Here is a 23,750-nt window from a genome sequence, read left to right as displayed (position 1 = left end):
AATATTAATAATTTACTCTTCCTTCTCTCTCTCTCTCTCTCTCTCTATTGTCTATTTCTTTCTCGTAGTAGTAGTAGTAGACTGCACCAATTTTTTCTTCATCAACGTTGCAGTGCGAGGATGGACTAACGTAGCTTAATTAAGGTGACCTTTCTGAGACAAAATCCGGGGACATTTTCGGTGGATCCGAGGCTCAAAAACCTCCTAATGTAGCCTTTTTGTCACTGAAAGACTAAAACGGGGACACTGCCGGGCTTAGTACCATTCATTGAGCAGCATTCAAAAGTTTCTCTCACCCTATTTGGTTGATTGATTGATAGTTTATTGTTGCAAGTAAAAAAACAAAGGAGAATGGAGTTCCTTAACTATCAATCAATCAATCTTAGCTATATACACTACGAGGTACGCAGAACTATACGCAGAGTTTGCTCAACATTTTCGTGTTTTTTTTTTTTATCTTTGAGTCACAGTGAAAACCGGGGACATTTCCGAGGACAGGTCACTGAAAACGGGAACGTCTGGTCACCCTAAATAAGCTTCCTGCCTTCCTTCAGTGGTCCAGTGTTACACGACTGACTCCTTGAAAAACAAGTTCGACCGTGTACTTCCCTCAATATTAACTATATAGAAATGCAACGTTCTGGAGCCATCGGATTAACGTAGAATCACTTAGGTTTAAGGACAGACCACCTATGTCTGGACCATGGGGTCTGTGTGGTCTGATTTTCTATGTAAATCTATGTAAATTTAAATCCACACATCTCCGGTAGCTATGACGTAATGTTTAAATCTCCGCTTACCCAATCAGCTGATCGGTCACCTCAGCGCGTACACTACTGATATATCGTTTCCGGAGTCATCACACTCGTACAGAACATGTTTATTGCATGACTTGACCTGTGACCTAACATACCGAGACACAGGGCTGGATGAAATTCTCTAATATATAAACTTACGAGAAAATAACAAGTTTTTTTCTCTCAGAATGGCAACACCCCCGCCAATGGACTCGATCGCTCGCCATATATAATTCTTCCGCCTCGTCATATTTTTTTTTTTCAGCTTTCTCGTCCCCTGCATGCATGATATTTAATGCTATATTTAACGGCAACATCAATTAAGGGCTGATATCGAATTAAGCCGTGCTGGGAAGAGAGAGAGAGAGAGAGAGAGAGAGAGAGAGAGAGAGAGAGAGAGAGAGAGAGAGAGAGAGAGAGAGAGAGAGAGAGAGATGCTGACTTTAAATGCCGACTTCAAAAATGCTGACTGATTCTGGGCCATGAGTTTATTGACCTTATAACACAAATGCATGCTGACTTGAGGTACGCGTTGGCCGATCGACATCAAGGATACTCAGCACTCGGCATAAAACTGATTTTCACTGCTGAACTAATTAACTATAAGAGATGAAGAACCCTTAGAATATATATCATTCTAGATCTCTTCCTTTCCTCTATGAAACACATAGGAATGTATAACTATCTCCTATAAGTCACCCTAAGGCCCTTGCTCATGGTACAAGATACAGTAATGTCTTTGATAAACTAACTCAAAAGATGGACAATTGTAACCTATATGAGTGATAATATATATTGAACAAGCCCTCTTTCCATTATTTTTGCAGTATTAAGGAATATATATCAAGCTGCTAACTCATCCCTTGCTCATGGTAGAAGATTGTGATATGTCTTTGATAAACTAACTCAAAAGATGGACAATTGTGCCTGATATATATACTGAACAAGACCTCGATCCATTGTCTATGCAGTATTGACGGATAGGTACATCAGTTTCCTAACTCACCCCTTGCTCATGGTATCTTCCTAAGGCATTGCTAGACTTGTTTTTATATGCCAAAGATTGAGTACATTAAGACCTTCTCAAAGTCTTACCCAAGAGTTAGTGCTTGATATAAAACTATGCTCATGATAATTAAGGCTTCACAAATCCCGACACTGACCATGGTAAGACACTTAATGTCAGGTAATTATCAAAACTAACACATAATTAATGGTTTTGATCCCCCCAGAAAATAAGGTAGCTACTGGGGGGGGGGGTCTGGAAGAGGCTGATCAAGGGTCTGGGGGCTTGAGCTAGGGGGCTTCAGGTAAGAGAAAATACATATAATTAATAGCTTGGACATCAATAATCTAGACCAACCCTTGCTTATGGTAGCTTTCCAAGGCATCGCTTATAGACTTTTTATAATATAGCAAAAATAGAGTACCATCAAGGCTTTCTCAGTCCAATTACTCAAGAATTAGTTCAGTGCTTGTTATAATATTGTTTTCTCGGCCAACCCTTGACAAGGCTATTAAAACTGTTCTTGACAATGCTAGTAATTATCTAACATATACTGGAACCCTTACTAATGTTACATAACAAAGTGGAGACTTAATTGCTGGGGATATTTGATTCATAGTTCCATATTAATTCTTTTTGCTCATTGGAAAGGTTAATTAAAATGTTACCGCCAGTATTATGCTAACACACTTGCTAGGTTAGGTTAGGTGACCAATTACTGGGGGCCTGAGGGTCTTAGGGCTGACATGGGAATGGAAAACACTTATTTATAATGTCTTTGACCCCCAGAATAAAGGTAATTGGGAGCTGAGACTGGGGACTTGAGGGGGCTGGGTACATACTGTTTGGGCAGGTAAATCATTCTTCTACATCAATCCTCTGTTATTTTTAAGCTCAAGAACTTTGACTAAAAGCAGCGATGGACCTTCAACTGTAAGGACGTGGCAAATTCTATGAGTCTGAGGCCTTTTCAAGCACTCAAAATCTCTCTTTAAATAGTTTGGGGGAGATAATTCATTCCTTTACATCAAGCGTGTTATTTTTTAAGCTTGAGAACTTTGACTAAAAGCAGTGCTGGACCTTCAACTGTAAAGACATGGCAAATTCTATGTTTGAGGCCTTTTTAAATAGTCAAATCCCTTCTTATATGTTGTTTGAGGAGGCAATTAATTCTCCTATGAACTTCTTTGCCCCTCGAGATATTTCCCTCGCTCAATGTGATGCCTAAGAGCTTGTAAATATACTAGTGCTAAGCTTTCAAGTATTAAAAATGGCAAATTCTGAGTGTACGAGGCCTTTTCAAAAGGTCAAATTCCCTCTTTAAATACTGTATGGAGAGGTAATTGATTCTCCTACATCAACCCTTGCTCAATGTGATGCTTTAGAGCTTTGGTATCTAGCCAGAACTAAGCTTTCAAGGGTTAAACATGGCAAATTCTGAGTGTACGAAGCCTTTTCATATAGTAAAGCTCTCTGTCCGACCCACCCACACATGCACTTTCCCTCACCTGAGCATTGGCACCTTGTTATCAAATCAGTGTTGAAGGCAAAAACTATAAGCATTATGAGACAGGAGGAATACTAGCTGACCTGTAGACACAACCTTACATGTATTTCCCTATAAGTGGTTTCCAAGAGCCTGAGCTAAGCTGGGATAATCCTCTCACATTTTTATCCAAGACAGTGCTAGACCTCAATCCCCCCCCCCCTATGGATGGGCTTGAGCTATAGGAAGAGGGAAAAAGATTAGGTTTTTAGCTTTGAACAGAAGAGGAGAAAGGTTATAATGAGAGATTTAGTTTATCACACCAGTAGCCTATTATCCTAACACAGGTAAGGATAAAACACTATTAAGGTTTTGGGGCAGGGAGGAGGAGGACAGACTTACGATGGGAGGGAAGGAACCAAATTTGTGGCTTTACCGTGTAGCAGCGATGTGCCAAATTTGTGCCATGATTTGAACCCCCCAAAATAGATGATACATAAAATTATCACAAATGCTGATATATATTATTATGAAATGGTTTGTGTGAGTGATGATTTTTTCCCATTTTTCTCGCTTAGAGGGACCATTAAGAAACATGATCCCCACTGCTACCGGGTTAAAACTACCCACATGCTGTCCAGAAGACCACCTATCAACCCGGACTCTAGATTCTAGGATTAAAGATGAGCTCCGGGAGGGCAGCATGAGCCAATGCAATATGGCACCACTATAAACACTTGCCTGCACCAGAATGGGCTGGGCCGACCATCAGGCCCCACTGGGAAGAAGCCTTGGGCCGACCATCAGGATCCACTGAGAAGAAGCTTACCGGAGCAATAGGCCATGACGTAAAAAAAAAAAAATAAAAAAAAAAACATTTGACAAGGCTTTCAGGGGAGTTACAGACAGGGGTGCTTTTATGACCCTTCCTCTGTACCATCAACCTAAAAAAACATCATTGAGAACCCAATTACTGACCTTTTTGGCCTTGGAAATATACAACAGACAATACAAGACCCAAACAGTCCCCTCAATAAACAGACATACAACTGAAATTTGTGCCATGATATAACCCCCCAAAATAGATGATGCATAATGTGATCACAAATGCTTTGATATATAGTATGAAATGGTTTGTGTGAGGGTGATTTTTTCTCATTTTTCTCGCTTAGAGGGACCGTTAAGAAACATGATCCCTACCACCACCACCACTGGGTGAAATATGTTAGGTTGCAAATATTTCCACGAGTCACTACATCACTTGAAGGCTTTCCATATACGCTGTGTTGCTAGTATTTCCAAGGGTGGTTTTACGAGCCTTGACACCGTGACAAGGCTTACGTAACAGCCACCCATGACAGCCTGACCCATACCCTTAACAGCCGTGGGAAATTGCCGTCTCGAGATTCCAAAACAACGCCCGCCAGACTCAACGTCATATGGTGAAGATTTTAACGCAGGTACACAAAGACGCAGGGACGGACACTCAACTCTAAGGTCGAGACGTCGGCCGAAGATGTTGACGTAGCGATCCCAGACGCAGGGACAAACGGTCAACTGTGGGGTCAAACATCAGATATCAACCCGTTTTTTCAACCTGTACATATCTGCTGCCGAATATGGATGAGGGAAATATATTTTAAACCAATTTATTTTTTTCCTGTTATGTATATTTATTTCATAGAGGTCAGAGTTCACCACCCGTACTGCACGCATGGGTGGGTAAAAGACATGTATATATATTAATGGTAATGGGGGGGGGGGGCCATTGGGAGTAGGTGGAAATCGTAATTAGGTCATGTTCGGTGGCGAATAAGGGGTAAATAGGGTCAGTAAATTGCGTGCTGATAATTAAAAGGGGCGGGGGTTAACGGTAATGGGGGGGGGCTTTTCATTATCTGTAATTTAGGAAACTTACAAAACCTTAAAACCACACGTTGACACGTACATATGGACGTTAATACTAGAAATGCCTGAACCGGTGTTGTGTTATTTGGCGTCCCCACTCAAAATTGTTTACAAACACTGGTCTCTCGTGAGAACGGTGCATGCTCAGACCAGCAGCGTAGACCTGTACAGTCTCACAAAGCTTTAAATCCACAATTAAGAGTTGCTGGAAGGCTGAATCAAACATATAGTACATTACCATCCTCGCTGTTTCTAGAACGACACTCTGTACGAGTTGTATTTATATGTACAGAGTGTACGTCGTTCTAGAAACAGCAAGGATGGTGGTACTGTATGTTTGATTCAGCTTTCCAGCAGCTCTTAATGTGTTAAAAATACATTGTGAGACTGTACAGGTCTACACTTAATGGTCTGAGCATGCGCAGTTCACGAGAGACCAGTGTTTATAAACAAAACCGCCAGCTTTTGAGGATGGGACACCAAATAACACAACACCGGGTGCCTTCAATACCATGACATGCTCACCAACGAATATGGAATATCAAATTTGAGGCAGTGAATAATCATTTTTGGGGCAAAGTTAAATGATTTTTCTCTATGATATATTGATTTTTGATTAGCATAAAAAAAAAAACCCTAGTGTATTAATTTTCATGACCTAAGTATGAAATCTCATCACCGAAGATATTTCATACCCCGAAGTTTTTTCATACAACACCGGGCCACGCATGCGCAGTAAGGAGACAACATTTTTTTTCTGAGAGGCGGAAAAAAAGTAGCGATTATCGCTAGTTTGGTTACAAAAGTAACGAGGATACCGATATATATTTAAATAAGTAGCGGATGGTCGATAATCCGATTTTGTTATCAGCGATAAAGTATCGCGATAACGCCCATCTATGGTCAAAGGAATATATAACAACACACCCCACATAGCTATGGACTGGAATATCCATTAACAGCAGGCATTTCTTACCAATTTATGCCAGGGGGCGGGCAGGCCAGGAAGGTGGGGGCGGGGCGAGGTGTTAACGGGGCATCTCAAGCATGTAGTGGTTTCTGTAAAATACAAGGAATTACCAGACCTAAACCACTATTACACCAGCCCACTACACACCACAAAAAATGTCCACATATGCAAACTAACCCCCCCCCCCCTCATCCCAGCAGGGGGCTTCGTGGTGCAGTGGTTAGCACACTCGGCTCACAAACGAGAGAGCTCGAGTTCGATTCATACGACAGCCTTCCACACCCGTGCATACGTGCATACAGAAAACAGAAAAACAAGAGAAAACAGAAAACAAAAGAAAAACTACAAAAAACAACAGAAAACAAAAAAACAACAACAGCAAACAACAGAAAAACAAAACACAACAGAAAACAACAGTAATACAACAGAAAACAACAGATACAACAGAAAGCAACAGAAAACTACAAAAAAACAACAGAAAACAGCAGAAAAACAACGGAAAACAACAGAAACAGAAAAACAACAGAAAACAACAGAAAATGACAGGAAAAGAAAAGAACATGACCTTATTACAAATTCTACCTACTCCCATTAGCCCCCATTACTATTAATCCCCGCCCCCTTTATTTATCACCACGCAATTTACTGTCCCCATTTACCCCTTATTCGACACCGAACATGACCTAATTACGAATTTCACCTACTCCCATTAGCCCCCCCCCATTGCCATCAACCCCCGCCCCCTCTGATTATCACCACGCAATTTACTGACCCCTTTAACCCAGTATTTGACACCTCAAATGACCTATTTTCGAGTTTCACCTACACCCATTAGCCCCCGCCACCTTTAATTATCACCACGCAATTTACTGACCCCATTTACCCATTACTCAACACCGAACATGACCTAATTACGAAATCCACCTACTCCCATTAGCCCCACCCCATTACCATTAACCCCAGCCCCCATTAATTATCACCACGCAATTTACTCTCCCCGTTTACCCATTATTCGACACCGAACATGACCAAATTACGAATTCCACCTACTCCCATTAGCCCCCCCCATTACTATCAACCCCCCGCCCCCACTGATTATCACCACGCAATTTACTGACCCCATTAACCCAGTATTTGACACCTCACATGACCCATTTTCGAGTTTCATGTACTCCCATTCGCCCCCTCCATTACCATTAGCCCCCGCCCCCTTTAATTATCACCACGCAATTTACTGACCCCATTTACCCATTATTCGACACCGAACATGACCAAATTACGAATTCCACCTACTCCCAATGAGCCCCCCCCCCATTACCATTAACCCCCGCCCCCTTTAATTATCACCACGCAATTTACTGACCCCATTTACCCATTATTCGACACCGAACATGACCAAATTACGAATTCCATCTACACCCAATGGCACCCCCCCCCCCATTACCATTCACCCCCGCCCCCTCTGATTATCACCACGCAATTTACTGACCCCATTTACCCAGTATTTGACACCTCACATGACCTATTTTCGAGTTTCACCTACTCACATTAGCCCCCCAATTACCATTAACCCCGCCCCTTTAATTATCACCACGCAATTTACTGACCCCATTATTCCAGTATTTGACACCTCACATGATCCATTTTCGAGTTTCACCTACACCCATTAGCCCCCCCTCCATTACCGTTAGCCCCCGCCCCCTTTAATTATCACCACGCAATTTACTGACCCCATTTACCCATTCTTCGACATCGAACATGACCTAATTACGAATTCCACCTACTCCCATTAGCCTTCCACGCCCGTGCACACGTGGGTACATGAGACTAGTGCAGGAAAGATCTATTTTAGCCGTGAAAACGAAAACTATGTTACGGGCTAAGTATCTGCCCCAAGCCCGCCATGAAAAATATATATCCTTATTTTCTCACAAAGGAAGACACTTAAGATCACGCCCGTACGCCCACGTCAGGGGCTTCCACATGCCGGGCAAGCCATCCATCACGGACATCAGATCGTGGTATGGCTTCATAAACCAGCTCGCCCCCTTCCTCGCCACCGCGCCGATCATGAACGCCTTCCGGGAGTTACTGAAGAAACCAACCGGAAGACACGTGTACTGGGACGACCAGCTTCAGTAGAAATTCCGCCAAGCCCAGGACACTATATGCCAGCTGGCCAAGGACGGTCTGACGTATTATGATAAAACCCGCCCCACCGCTGCCATCACCGACTGGAGCCGAGAGGGAATCGGATTCGTCATCCTCCAGCAGTACTGCAGTTGTGCATCGGCCTCCGCCCCATACTGCTGCTGACGTGACACTGAGGCAACAAGTGTACCAGGCGTGTGACTCAATCGGCAGTGTCGACGCCCTGAGGGCCATGTGTTGTGCTCACGAGGCCGCCGTCGCGACACCACAGGTGGTGGAGGCCCGGGCGGAGGCTGCTCGTGCGGCTGGCACCGCGCAAAGTGAGGAGACCGAGTGCGAGGAAGAGTAGCTGTAATTTGAACTGAGCTATAAGATTAACAGTATTTATAACTGTTGGTGGAATTGAGGTTTTAAATCTAATAATTGTAATTCAGCTTAAGAGTTGTAAAAAGTAAACTAACTCATGTAAACAATATTCTCATGAGTAAATACACTCATCATATATATAAGGAAAAAGTGCCCACCACCTCAGACAATTTGGTGGAAGACACTTAAAAATCCCTCCCTGACACTTACCCTGACGGTGGTAAGGGTATACAATATACATATTAGCGACGTTTCACAGGAGGTTTAATACATTATGTTAGTATCTTAATGTAGTGACACGACTTGCCTGATGGGCGAGCCTCGCATAACCCACTTAGCCAGGGGGTACCTCTTTGGCCGACTGGTAAAGGAGTAGCTCTTCCGTTACGCTGGTCGCGGGTTCCATCCCCGGCGCCGGCAAACCTTTCCTTGTCTGGATTAATTTCTCGTGTGTTTCGTTACACGCGGTTTGTCGTGGGAGTGTTGTGAAGAAAATTCTGGCATTTCATTAATACTAACTAACAGCTTACAGAATATTGAAAACTTCTGAAAAAAAAAACCGAAAAGTTTTATAACAGCCATTGTATTCTGGCAGAGACACAGGTCAGTCAGGTGTCATGTTAGGTCTTGTTCATTAGGTTAGGTTAGAATTAAATAACACTAAACTTCCTAGCGATCCGATCACACCTCGGACAATGTATTGCATCAGCGGCACACGTTAGGTTTTATGAGGTAATAATTCTTGCTTTAAACAGAACCAGCTCATGGGTAATATATATGACAACAATAATGCCCACCTAGCTGTGTGCTGGATAACCATTAACAGTACTATGCATTACTTACCAACTGACGCAGGGGCAGGTCGTGACATGCGAGGCGGGGGGTCAGGGAGTGGACCTCCAGCATTGAAAAGTCACCCATTCAGCGCACGGTTTCTGTAAAATAGCAGCATCCCCATAATAAAGAGCATCATATACTGACCAAAGCAGAAATAAGTAGTACCAAGGAATCAAGGTACAAATGGAATACGAGAAATTTTCAGAGTAAATTCTCAGACGGGGTTAGATTAGGTTAGTTTTCTTTTTTTATTGACCCGGCGGTAGCAGCGAGGGATCATGTTTCGTAATGGTCCCTCTAAGCAAGAAAAATGAGAAAAAATCACCCCTCACACAGCTATGGGCTTGTGTAACCATCAACAGTGGTATGCATTTCTTACCAATGTATGCCGGGAGGTCATGACGCAGGGCAGGGCGGGTCATCTCAGGCATGGAAGAGTCGGTCATTTAGGGGTTTCTGGAAACTATAACCTTATAAATAATAGCAGGCATCATATATTTATCAGAAATGAACAGTCAGTGTCTCAAAATTGGTATGCTAAGCTAATATGCTACCTAACTCCTACTCCCAAGGTTAGGTTAGAATTGTTTTGAATCTTACAGTACAGGGATGCAAGTCAAGGGTATTTATAACAACACCCACATAGCTATGGACTGGAATATCCATTAACAGCAGGCATTTCTTACCAATTTATGCCAGGGGGCGGGCAGGCCAGGAAGGTGGGGCGGGGCGGGGCGGGTCGGGTCATCTCCGGCATGTAGTGGTTTCTGTAAAATACAAGGAATTACCAGACCTAAACCACTATTACACAAGCCCACTACACACCACAAAAAATGTCCACATATGCAAACTAACCGCCCCCCCCCTCCCAACCCAGCAGGGGGCTTCGTGGTGCAGTGGTTAGCACACTCGGCTCACAAACGAGAGAGCCCGAGTTCAATTCCCACGACAGCCTTCCACGCCCGTGCATACGTGGATACATGAGATTAGTGCAGGAAAGATGTATTTTAGCCGTGAAAAAGAAAAAATATGTTACGGGGTAGGTTACTGTCCCAGCCCGCCACGAAAAATATATATCCTTATTTTCTAAAAAATTAAGAAACTTAAGATCACGCCTGTACGCCCACGACAGCCTTCCACGCCCGTGCACACGTGGATATATGAGACTAGTGCAGGAAAGATGTATTTTAGCCGTGAAAACGAAAAAATATGTTACGGGGTAGGTTACTGTCCCAGCCCGCCACGAAAAATATATATCCTTATTTTCTCAAAAAGGAAGACACTTAAGATCACGCCCGTACACCCACGTCAGCCTTCCACGCCCGTGCACACGTGGATATATGAGACCAGTGCAGGAAAGATGTATTGTAGCCGTGAAGACGAAAATTTTGTTACGAGGTGAATGTCAAACTGCCCCGCCCCGCTCCGCCCGCCGAGAACATTTGAGCTTGTTTTCTGCAATATTACATCATCTACGCTAACGCCAGTGTAGGAAAGCCTTTCCCCATCGACAGTGAATGCGTGGGGCGTTGTGGCGACTCTTGCAAACGATAATTAGTGACACAGCGTAAGAAAAACTGTCTGTACGGGGCTGGGCTCAGTTCCGGCGGCCCCCGATGACGCGGGTGTTAGAATCGCTCCTAACGGGGTAACTAACGCTGGCACACCTGACCTGGCACCTCACACACCTGCCGGCACACCTCTAAATTATGTTGTAATAGTCCACGCCCCCCAGTGGTCAGTATTTAGGCCACATTACCTGATATTGCACGAGGCAACTCGAAGCCGTTCGTCCATAATTAAGCAAACGTTTGTGTTTTTTCCAAGTCAATGAAAAAAATGCATAAACGTCCCTTATTTCTAAACGTACACCAATTCTGATACACCACTGGAATACAACAGAATAGACAACAGAATACATTAAAATACAACAGAATACAACAAAAAACAACGGAATAGAACATAATACATTAAAATACAACAGAATACAACAAAAAACAACGGAATAGAACATAATACATTAAAATACAACAGAATACAACAGAATACAACAAAAAACAACGGAATAGAACATAATACATTAAAATACAACAGAATACAACAGAATAAAACAGAAAACAGCAGGAAACAACAGAAAACAACAGAAAAAACGGGAAACAACAGAAAAACAACAAGAAACAACAGGAAACAACAGAAAAACAACGGAATAGAACAGAATACATTAAAATACAACAGAATACAACAGAATAGAACAGAAAACAACAGGAAACAACAGAGAACAACAGAAAAAACAACAGAAAACAACGGGAAACAACAGAAAAACAAGAAACAACAGGAAACAACAGAAAAACAACAGGAAACAAAAGAAAAACAACAGGAAACAACAGAAAAACAAAAGAAAAGAACAGAAAACAACAGAAAAACAACAGAAAACATTAGAAAACAACAGAAAAACAACAGAAAAATAACGGAAAACAACAGAAAAACAACAGAAAAATAACGGAAAACAACAGAAAAACAACAGAAAAGATTAGAAAACAACAGAAAAACAACAGAAAAATAACGGAAAACAACAGAAAGCAAAAGAAAAACAACACAAAACAAAAGAAAACAACAGAAAATAACAGAAAAACAACATAAAACAAAAGAAAACAGAAAAACAACAGAAAGCAAAAGAAAAACAACAGAAAACATAAGAAAACAACAGAAAAACAAAGAGAATACAACAGAATACAACAGAATAAAAGAGAATACAACAGAATACAACAGAATAAAAGATAATACAACAGAATACAACAGAATAAAAGAGAATACAACAGAAAAAAAGATAATACAACAGAATACAACAGAATAAAAGAGAATACAACAGAATACAACAGAATAAAAGAGAATACAACAGAATACAACAGAATAAAAGAGAATACAACAGAATACAACAGAATAAAAGAGAATACAACAGAATACAACAGAATACAACAGAATAAAAGATAATACAACAGAATACAACAGAATACAACAGAATAAAAGATAATACAACAGAATACAACAGAATAAAAGAGAATACAACAGAATACAACAGAATAAAAGATAATACAACAGAATACAACAGAATAAAAGATAATACAACAGAATACAACAGAATACAACAGAATAAAAGAGAATACAACAGAATACAACAGAATAAAAGATAATACAACAGAATACAACAGAATACAACAGAATAAAAGAGAATACAACAGAATACAACAGAATAAAAGAGAATACAACAGAATACAACAGAATAAAAGAGAATACAACAGAATAAAAGAGAATACAACAGAATACAACAGAATAAAAGAGAATACAACAGAATACAACAGAATAAAAGAGAATACAACAGAATAAAAGAGAATACAACAGAATACAACAGAATAAAAGAGAATACAACAGAATAAAAGAGAATACAACAGAATAAAACAGAATAAAAGAGAATACAACAGAATACAACAGAATAAAAGAGAATACAACAGAATACAACAGAATAAAAGAGAATACAACAGAATACAACAGAATAAAAGAGAATACAACAGAATACAACAGAATAAAAGATAATACAACAGAATACAACAGAATACAAAAGAATAAAAGATAATACAACAGAATACAACAGAATAAAAGAGAATACAACAGAATACAACAGAATAAAAGATAATACAACAGAATACAACAGAATAAAAGAGAATACAACAGAATACAACAGAATAAAATATAATACAACAGAATACAACAGAATAAAAGAGAATACAACAGAATAAAAGAGAATACAACAGAATACAACAGAATACAACAGAATAAAAGAAAATACAACAGAATACAACAGAATAAAAGAGAATACAACAGAATACAACAGAATACAACAGAATAAAAGAGAATACAACAGAATAAAAGAGAACACAACAGAATAAAAGAGAATACAACAGAATACAACAGAATAAAAGAGAATACAACAGAATACAACAGAATAAAAGATAATACAACAGAATACAACAGAATAAAAGATAATACAACAGAATACAACAGAATAAAAGATAATACAACAGAATACAACAGAATAAAAGAGAATACAACAGAATACAACAGAATAAAAGAGAATACAACAGAATAAAAGAGAATACAACAGAATACAACAGAATAAAAGAGAATACAACAGAATACAACAGAATAAAAGATAATACAACAGAATACAACAGAATAAAAGATAATACAACAGAATACAACAGAATACAACAGAATAAAAGATAATACAACAGAATACAACAGAATAAAAGATAATACAACAGAATACAACAGAATAAAAGATAATACAACAGAATACAACAGAATACAACAGAATAAAAGATAATACAACAGAATACAACAGAATAAAAGAGAATACAACAGAATACAACAGAATAAAAGAGAATACAACAGAATACAACAGAATAAAAGAGAATACAACAGAATACAACAGAATAAAAGAGAATACAACAGAATACAACAGAATAAAAGAGAATACAACAGAATACAACAGAACAAAACAGAATACAACAGAATAAAAGAGAATACAACAGAATACAACAGAATAAAAGAGAATACAACAGAATACAACAGAATAAAAGAGAATACAACAGAATACAACAGAATAAAACAGAATAAAAGAGAATACAACAGAATACAACAGAATAAAAGAGAATACAACAGAATAAAAGAGAATACAACAGAATAAAAGAGAATACAACAGAATAAAAGATAATACAACAGAATACAACAGAATAAAAGAGAATACAACAGAATAAAAGAGAATACAACAGAATACAACAGAATAAAAGAGAATGCAACAGAATACAACAGAATAAAAGAGAATACAACAGAATACAACAGAATAAAAGAGAATACAACAGAATACAACAGAATAAAAGAGAATACAACAGAATAAAAGATAATACAACAGAATACAACAGAATACAACAGAATAAAAGAGAATACAACAGAATACAACAGAATAAAAGAGAATACAACAGAATACAACAGAATAAAAGAGAATACAACAGAATAAAAGAGAATACAACAGAATACAACAGAATAAAAGATAATACAACAGAATACAACAGAATAAAAGAGAATACAACAGAATAAAAGATAATACAACAGAATACAACAGAATAAAAGAGAATACAACAGAATACAACAGAATAAAAGAGAATACAACAGAATACAACAGAATAAAAGAGAATACAACAGAATACAACAGAATAAAAGAGAATACAACAGAATACAACAGAATAAAAGATAATACAACAGAATACAACAGAATACAACAGAATAAAAGATAATACAACAGAATACAACAGAATACAACAGAATAAAAGAGAATACAACAGAATACAACAGAATAAAAGATAATACAACAGAATACAACAGAATAAAAGATAATACAACAGAATACAACAGAATAAAAGAGAATATAACAGAACACAACAGAATACAACAGAATAAAAGAGAATACAACAGAATACAACAGAATAAAAGAGAATACAACAGAATACAACAGAATAAAAGAGAATACAACAGAATAAAAGAGAATACAACAGAATAAAAGAGAATACAACAGAATAAAAGAGAATACAACAGAATACAACAGAATAAAAGAGAATACAACAGAATAAAAGAGAATACAACCGAATAAAAGAGAATACAACAGAATACAACAGAATAAAAGAGAATACAACAGAATAAAAGAGAATACAACAGAATACAACAGAATAAAAGAGAATACAACAGAATAAAAGAGAATACAACAGAATAAAAGAGAATACAACAGAATACAACAGAATAAAAGAGAATACAACAGAATAAAAGAGAATACAACAGAATAAAAGAGAATACAACAGAATAAAAGAGAATACAACAGAATACAACAGAATAAAAGAGAATACAACAGAATACAACAGAATAAAAGAGAATACAACAGAATACAACAGAATACAACAGAATACAACAGAATACAACAGAATAAAAGAGAATACAACAGAATACAACAGAATAAAAGAGAATACAACAGAATAAAAGAGAATACAACAGAATACAACAGAATAAAAGATAATACAACAGAATAAAAGAGAATACAACAGAATACAACAGAATAAAAGATAATACAACAGAATACAACAGAATAAAAGATAATACAACAGAATACAACAGAATAAAAGAGAATACAACAGAATAAAAGAGAATACAACAGAATACAACAGAATACAACAGAATAAAAGATAATACAACAGAATACAACAGAATAAAAGAGAATACAACAGAATACAACAGAATAAAAGAGAATACAACAGAATAAAAGAGAATACAACAGAATACAACAGAATAAAAGAGAATACAACAGAATACAACAGAATAAAAGAGAATACAACAGAATACAACAGAATAAAAGAGAATACAACAGAATACAACAGAATAAAAGAGAATACAACAGAATACAACAGAATAAAAGAGAATACAACAGAATACAAGAGAATACAACAGAATAAAAGAGAATACAACAGAATAAAAGAGAATACAACAGAATACAACAGAATAAAAGAGAATACAACAGAATAAAAGAGAATACAACAGAATACAACAGAATAAAAGAGAATACAACAGAATACAACAGAATAAAAGATAATACAACAGAATACAACAGAATAAAAGATAATACAACAGAATACAACAGAATAAAAGATAATACAACAGAATACAACAGCATAAAAGAGAATACAACAGAATACAACAGAATAAAAGAGAATACAACAGAACACAACAGAATACAACAGAATAAAAGAGAATACAACAGAATACAACAGAATAAAAGAGAATACAACAGAATACAACAGAATAAAAGAGAATACAACAGAATAAAAGAGAATACAACAGAATACAACAGAATAAAAGAGAATACAACAGAATAAAAGAGAATACAACAGAATACAACAGAATAAAAGAGAATACAACAGAATACAACAGAATAAAAGAGAATACAACAGAATAAAAGAGAATACAACAGAATAAAAGAGAATACAACAGAATACAACAGAATAAAAGAGAATACAACAGAATACAACAGAATAAAAGAGAATACAACAGAATACAACAGAATAAAAGAGAATACAACAGAATAAAAGAGAATAAAAGAGAATACAACAGAATAAAAGAGAATACAACAGAATACAACAGAATACAAGAGAATACAACAGAATAAAAGAGAATACAACAGAATACAACAGAATACAACAGAATAAAAGAGAATACAACAGAATAAAAGAGAATACAACAGAATACAACAGAATAAAAGAGAATTCAACAGAATAAAAGAGAATACAACAGAATACAACAGAATAAAAGAGAATACAACAGAATACAACAGAATAAAAGAGAATACAACAGAATAAAAGAGAATACAACAGAATACAACAGAATAAAAGAGAATACAACAGAATAGAACAGAATACAACAGAATAAAAGATAATACAATAGAATACAACAGAATAAAAGAGAATACAACAGAATACAACAGAATAAAAGATAATACAACAGAATACAACAGAATAAAAGAGAATACAACAGAATACAACAGAATAAAAGAGAATACAACAGAATACAACAGAATAAAAGATAATACAACAGAATACAACAGAATAAAAGAGAATACAACAGAATACAACAGAATAAAAGAGAATACAACAGAATACAACAGAATAAAAGATAATACAACAGAATACAACAGAATAAAAGAGAATACAACAGAATAGAACAGAATAAAAGAGAATACAACAGAATACAACAGAATAAAAGAGAATACAACAGAATACAACAGAATAAAAGAGAATACAACAGAATACAACAGAATAAAAGATAATACAACAGAATACAACAGAATAAAAGAGAATACAACAGAATACAACAGAATAAAAGAGAATACAACAGAATAAAAGATAATACAACAGAATAAAAGATAATACAACAGAATACAACAGAATAAAAGAGAATACAACAGAATACAACAGAATAAAAGAGAATACAACAGAATACAACAGAATAAAAGAGAATACAACAGAATACAACAGAATAAAAGAGAATACAACAGAATACAACAGAATAAAAGAGAATACAACAGAATACAACAGAATAAAAGAGAACACAGAATAAAGAATACAACAGAATACAACAGAATAAAAGAGAATACAACAGAACACAATAGAATACAACAGAATAAAAGAGAATACAACAGAATACAACAGAATACAACAGAATAAAAGAGAATACAACAGAATAAAAGAGAATACAACAGAATACAACAGAATAAAAGATAATACAACAGAATACAACAGAATACAACAGAATAAAAGAGAATACAACAGAATAAAAGATAATACAACAGAATACAACAGAATAAAAGAGAATACAACAGGATACAACAGAATACAACAGAATAAAAGATAATACAACAGAATAAAAGAGAATACAACAGAATACAACAGAATAAAAGAGAATACAACAGAATACAACAGAATAAAAGAGAATACAACAGAATACAACAGAATACAACAGAATAAAAGAGTCCAGTACATGATCAGGCCATGGTGAACTCACACCACGAGTCTAGCACATGATCGGGCCATGGTGAATCCATATCACGAGTCTAGTACATGATCAGGCCTTGGTGAATACATATCATGAGTCTAGCACATGATCAGGCCGTGGTAATTACGAATTACACCTACTCCCATTAGCCCCCCCCCATTACCGTTAACCCCTGCCCCTTTTAATTATCAGCACGCAATTTACTGACCCTATTTACCCCTTATTCGCCACCGAACATGACCTAATTACGATTTCCACCTACTCCCAATGGCCCCCCCCCCATTACCATTAACCCCCGCCTTTTTTAATTATCACCACGCAATTTACTGACCCCATTTACCCATCATTCGACACCGAACATGACCTATTTTCGAGTTTCACTTGCACCCATTGGGCCCCCCTCCATTACCATAAATCCCCGCACCCTTTAATTATCACCACGCAATTTACTGACCCCATTTACCCATTACTCGACACCGAACATGACCTAATTATGAATTCCACATACTCCCATTAGCCCCCCCATTACCATTAACCCCCGCCCCCTTTAATTATCACCACGCAATTTACTGTCCCCATCTACCCATTATTCGACACCGAACATGACCAAATTGCGAATTCCACCTACTCCCATTAGCCCCCTCCATTACTATCAACCCCTGCCCCCTCTGATTATCACCATGCAATTTACTGACCCCATTAACCCAGTATTTGACACCTCACATGACCCATTTTCGAGTTTCACGTACTCCATTAGCCCCCCTCCATTAACATTAGCCCCCACCCCATTTAATTATCACCACGCAATTTACTGACCCCATTTACCCATTATTCGACACCGAACATGACCAAATTACGAATTCCACCTACTCCCAATGAGCCCCCCCCCCATTACCATTAACCCCCGCCCCCTTTAATTATCACCACGCAATTTACTGACCCCATTTACCCAGTATTCGACACCGAACATGACCAAATTACGAATTCCATCTACACCCAATGGCACCCCCCATTACCATTCACCCCGCCCTCTGATTATCACCACGCAATTTACTGACCCCATTTACCCAGTATTTGACACCTCACATGACCTATTTTCGAGTTTCACCTACTCACATTAGCCCCCCCCCCCCCCAATTACCATTAACCCCCGCCCCCTTTAATTATCACCACGCAATTTACTGACCCCATTATTCCAGTATTTGACACCTCACATGATCCATTTTCGAGTTTCACCTACACCCATTAGCCCCCCCTCCATTACCGTTAGCCCCCGCCCCCTTTAATTATCACCACGCAATTTACTGACCCCATTTACCCATTCTTCGACATCGAACATGACCTAATTACGAATTCCACCTACTCCCATTAGCCTTCCACGCCCGTGCACACGTGGGTACATGAGACTAGTGCAGGAAAGATCTATTTTAGCCGTGAAAACGAAAACTATGTTACGGGCTAAGTATCTGCCCCAAGCCCGCCATGAAAAATATATATCCTTATTTTCTCACAAAGGAAGACACTTAAGATCACGCCCGTACGCCCACGTCAGGGGCTTCCACGTCAGGGGCTTCCACATGCCGGGCAAGCCATCCATCACGGACATCAGATCGTGGTATGGCTTCATAAACCAGCTCGCCCCCTTCCTCGCCACCGCGCCGATCATGAACGCCTTCCGGGAGTTACTGAAGAAACCAACCGGAAGACACGTGTACTGGGACGACCAGCTTCAGTAGAAATTCCGCCAAGCCCAGGACACTATATGCCAGCTGGCCAAGGACGGTCTGACGTATTACGATAAAACCCGCCCCACCGCTGCCATCACCGACTGGAGCCGAGAGGGCATCGGATTCGTCATCCTCCAGCAGTACTGCAGTTGTGCATCGGCCTCCGCCCCATACTGCTGTAAGGGCGGGTGGCACCTGGCCCTGTGCGGCAGCCGGCACCTCACCACCGCCGAGGCTGGATACGCAGCTGTGGAAGGGGAGGCTCTGGCGGTGGCGTGGTGCCTCCAAAAGGCGAGGTTGTTCCTGCTGGGATGCCCAAACCTCACCATCGTGACCGACCACCGCCCCCTTGTGAAGCTCCTAGGAGACAGCTCTGACGAGCGTTGTCAACCCCAGGCTCTTCAGGCTCAAGGAACGAACACTACAGTTCCGATTCCAAATCAAATACCTCCCTGGAAGAGCAACACCGCCGCCGACTTTCTGTCCCGCTACCCAGCTCTCAGGGCACCCCCGACAACAGCGGACCTCGACTCGGACGAGGATATCATCGGGGCAGTCGCCGCCGCAGTCGTAGCCTGCACCGATCGGGAGGGACGCGTGGTGGACGAAGAGGAGGTCAAGCGGAAGGCCGCCGACGACCCGACGTACCAGATGTTAGTCGCCAAGGTCATGGTGGGTGACTGGCACCAGCATAAAGCACAAGAAGTGGCATCCCTGCGTCCCTTCTATGGGGTGAGGGACAGGCTGGCAGTGATGCACGACGTAGTGACATACATGTTTGACCAGGGGTACGTGCGCCTCGTCATCCCCGAAGCTCTCCGACAGCAGGTAGCAGCAAACCTACACGCCAGCCACCAGGGCCTCGGTTCCATGCTGCGGAGGGCGAGGCAGTGTGTATACTGGCCGGGATTGAGGGGACCTGCGGCACCACCGCCCGCATGCACAGAATGCGAAACACGCGCCCATCGCAGCCCGCAGAAACGCTGGCGATGACGCCGCCCCTGAGTACCCGTTCCAGCAGACGGTGGCCGACATGTTCCAGCACGAAGGACACATGTACATGGCCTACGCCGACAGGCTTGCCAGCTGGCTGAAATAGCTCACTTCCCACACGGGAGCACACACGCCCTGCGTTTCCTTAGCCGGACATCTTACACTCACCAAGAAGCAGCAGACTGTCACACCAGCCAGTCAGGGGCAGGAGAGCCTTCTTGAGGAAGTGCCGGGCAGTGCCACCGCTCTGAAAAACCAACATTACAATGAGTGGATGAGCCCAGAACACTGCTGCTGCCCAGACTGACAACACAGTGCAGCCCGGCACACTACACGTGCTGCTATAAGCCACCTCAGGAGGAGGAGGAGGAGGTGGAGGACTGGTTCACAGAGCCATCACATTCTTCTTCCAAACAACAAAACTGTTTCCTCAAAAACTTTTCTTACAAATTTCTGGTTCTTATAATTCCAATCTAACACTGACAGGTGTAGCCAGAACACTCTTCTGACGACAAGGAAAAAAAGCTGCATGTCCCGGCCCCTGACCTGACCTGACCTGACCAAAGAAAAAGCCACCAAAAGCTGTCCACTCACTTCCTTACTTTCTCTTCTTTCCTTCCTCTGGACACTCTGTTGACAGGAAAACAGTTAGGAAGAAAAAATAAAAGAAAATAAGAGTCAACACAACACACACACACACACACACACACACACACACACACACACGAAGAGGAAGGCTGTGAAAGGCAGGCAGGCACTTGTGGTGCCCCGCAGGGCACTACATCTACCAACACAGATGCAGTAACACCTCCTGACCCAGTACGAGCACCACAAATAAACAAAGAAGAAGAAAGCGATGATGAACGGTAGAATTCATCTAATAACAAGAACAATTTGAAGAACACAGCACAGCGAGGCGACAGTGTGAAGAACAAACCATTATGGAAACACACAGGAAGTAAAAAGGGGCGTCTCAGGCCACCACATAGCTCTGCCGGAAACCACCCACTTCACCCAACGACAGCACTATGCTAAAGGACGAGAATCATGTAAACCCAAGCCATGTAGAATACTCAGGAATATTCACTCTTATGTACTTATGAGGATGTGACCGTATCATAGAGTGCACCCTCAGTGCCTTATGTGTAAAGTCAATGGTTATGACGCAGTAACGACGTATAGTGACGTAGGCAACCGCCCATATAAGGGGGTTCCTGTTGGATGTACGAGATGTTTTCTGCCTGCGCCCGCACCCGCGAGGAGAACCTCTGTCAGTTGTTGACTCACTCAGTAAACGGGAGCACACACGCCCTGCATTTCCTTAGCCAGACATCTTACATGGCACAGTGAACGGAAGTCTGGACCTACTAACTGACCACTCCTCCCCGGCCGTCACCAGCCTCCGCTCCAGAGAAGTGTGAGCTGGAGATGTCGCCAGCTGCCTTTAAGTCACGGAGGAGGTCCATGGAGTGCTGGCTGCTTCTGTGCAGGTGGCTGCCACAGGAGGCAGTGCAACACATCAGGCTCCAATGCGTCCCTGCCCTGCAGTGGACCCTGGACGCACGCTTCACTATGGACCAGTGGAGCACCCTGACTCCACCCACGGCCTTGGACGCCATCGGCAAGCTCGTCCTTTGGCCATATACACAGGCAGTGCAGTGGGCAGAGTTCTTTGGAGCGAGGCAGGAGCAGGAGTGTGTCAGTGAGTACATAACCAAGTGCACACAGAAAGCGACAGACTGTGCCTTTAAGTGCCAACAGCGTAGCACAGATTTGTTGGAGTACTTGTCGCTTAGAAAGTTAATGGGAGTCCTCCGTGACGTGACACTGAGGCAACAAGTGTACCAGGCGTGTGACTCAATCGGCAGTGTCGACGCCCTGAGGGCCATGTGTTGTGCTCACGAGGCCGCCCGTCGCGAAGCCACAGGTGGTGGAGGCCCGGGGCGGGAGGCTGCTCGTGGCTGGCACCGCGCAAAGCGAGGAGACCGAGTGCGAGGAAGAGTAGCTGTAATTTGAACTGAGCTATAAGATTAACAGTATTTATAACTTGGTGGAATTGAGGTTTTAAATCTAATAATTGTAATTCAGCTTAAGAGTTGTAAAAAGTAAACTAACTCATGTAAACAATATTCTCATGAGTAAATACACTCATCATATATATAAGGAAAAAAGTGCCCACCACCTCAGACAATTTGGTGGAAGACACTTAAAAATCCCTCCCTGACACTTACCCTGAAGGTGGTATACAATATACATATTAGCGACGTTTCACAGGAGGTTTAATACATTATGTTAGTATCTTAATACTAACTAACAGCTTACAGAATATTGAAAACTTCTGAAAAAATGTGAAAAGTTTTATAACAGCCATTGTATTCTGGCAGAGACACAGGTCAGTCAGGTGTCATGTTAGGTCTTGTTCATTAGGTTAGGTTAGAATTAAATAACACTAAACTTCCTAGCGATCCGATCACACCTCGGACAATGTATTGCATCAGCGGCACACGTTAGGTTTTATGAGGTAATAATTCTTGCTTTAAACAGAACCAGCTCATGGGTAATATATATGACAACAATATTGCCCACCTAGCTGTGTGCTGGATAACCATTAACAGTACTACGCATTATTTACCAACTGATGCCGGGGCAGGTCGTGACGTGCAGGGCGGGGCGTCAGGGAGTGGACCTCCAGCATTAAAAAGTCATCCATTCAGCGCACGGTTTCTGTAAAATAGCAGCATCCCCATAATAAAGAGCATCATATACTGACCAAAGCAGGAATAAGTATTTCTATGTTCTTATGTAATGAAGTCATTTTCCCCCACAGCTTAGGTTACCAGTTGTGTTTGTTAAGGGTAGTAAT

At 40.2% G+C, this 23,750-nt stretch overlaps 1 long non-coding RNA gene across 8 annotated transcripts in view; it reads right to left on the bottom strand.

The window, feature by feature from the left end:
• Positions 1-11,542, bottom strand: part of LOC127010109 (uncharacterized) — a 30,287-nt gene extending 18,745 nt beyond the window's left edge. The window contains exons 1-3 of one of the 8 annotated variants that reach the window (XR_007762901.1): positions 10,989-11,542; positions 10,208-10,288; positions 9,901-9,984 (exon numbers count right to left, since the gene is read on the bottom strand). This is a non-coding gene — a long non-coding RNA (uncharacterized LOC127010109). Of the gene's footprint in view, positions 1-6,173; positions 6,257-8,099; positions 8,363-9,900; positions 9,985-10,207; positions 10,289-10,822; positions 10,963-10,988 lie in introns of those variants that run through there. The other 7 variants (XR_007762903.1, XR_007762900.1, XR_007762902.1 and 4 more) reach the window with 7 other exon arrangements.
• Between the last annotated feature and the right edge of the window lie 12,208 nt (positions 11,543-23,750).

This window comes from Eriocheir sinensis, chromosome 42 (genome assembly GCF_024679095.1).
Source record: "Eriocheir sinensis breed Jianghai 21 chromosome 42, ASM2467909v1, whole genome shotgun sequence".
NCBI lineage: Eukaryota > Metazoa > Arthropoda > Malacostraca > Decapoda > Varunidae > Eriocheir > Eriocheir sinensis.
Note: the sequence above shows the minus strand (reverse complement) of the source record. Positions and strands in the feature narration are given on the sequence as shown.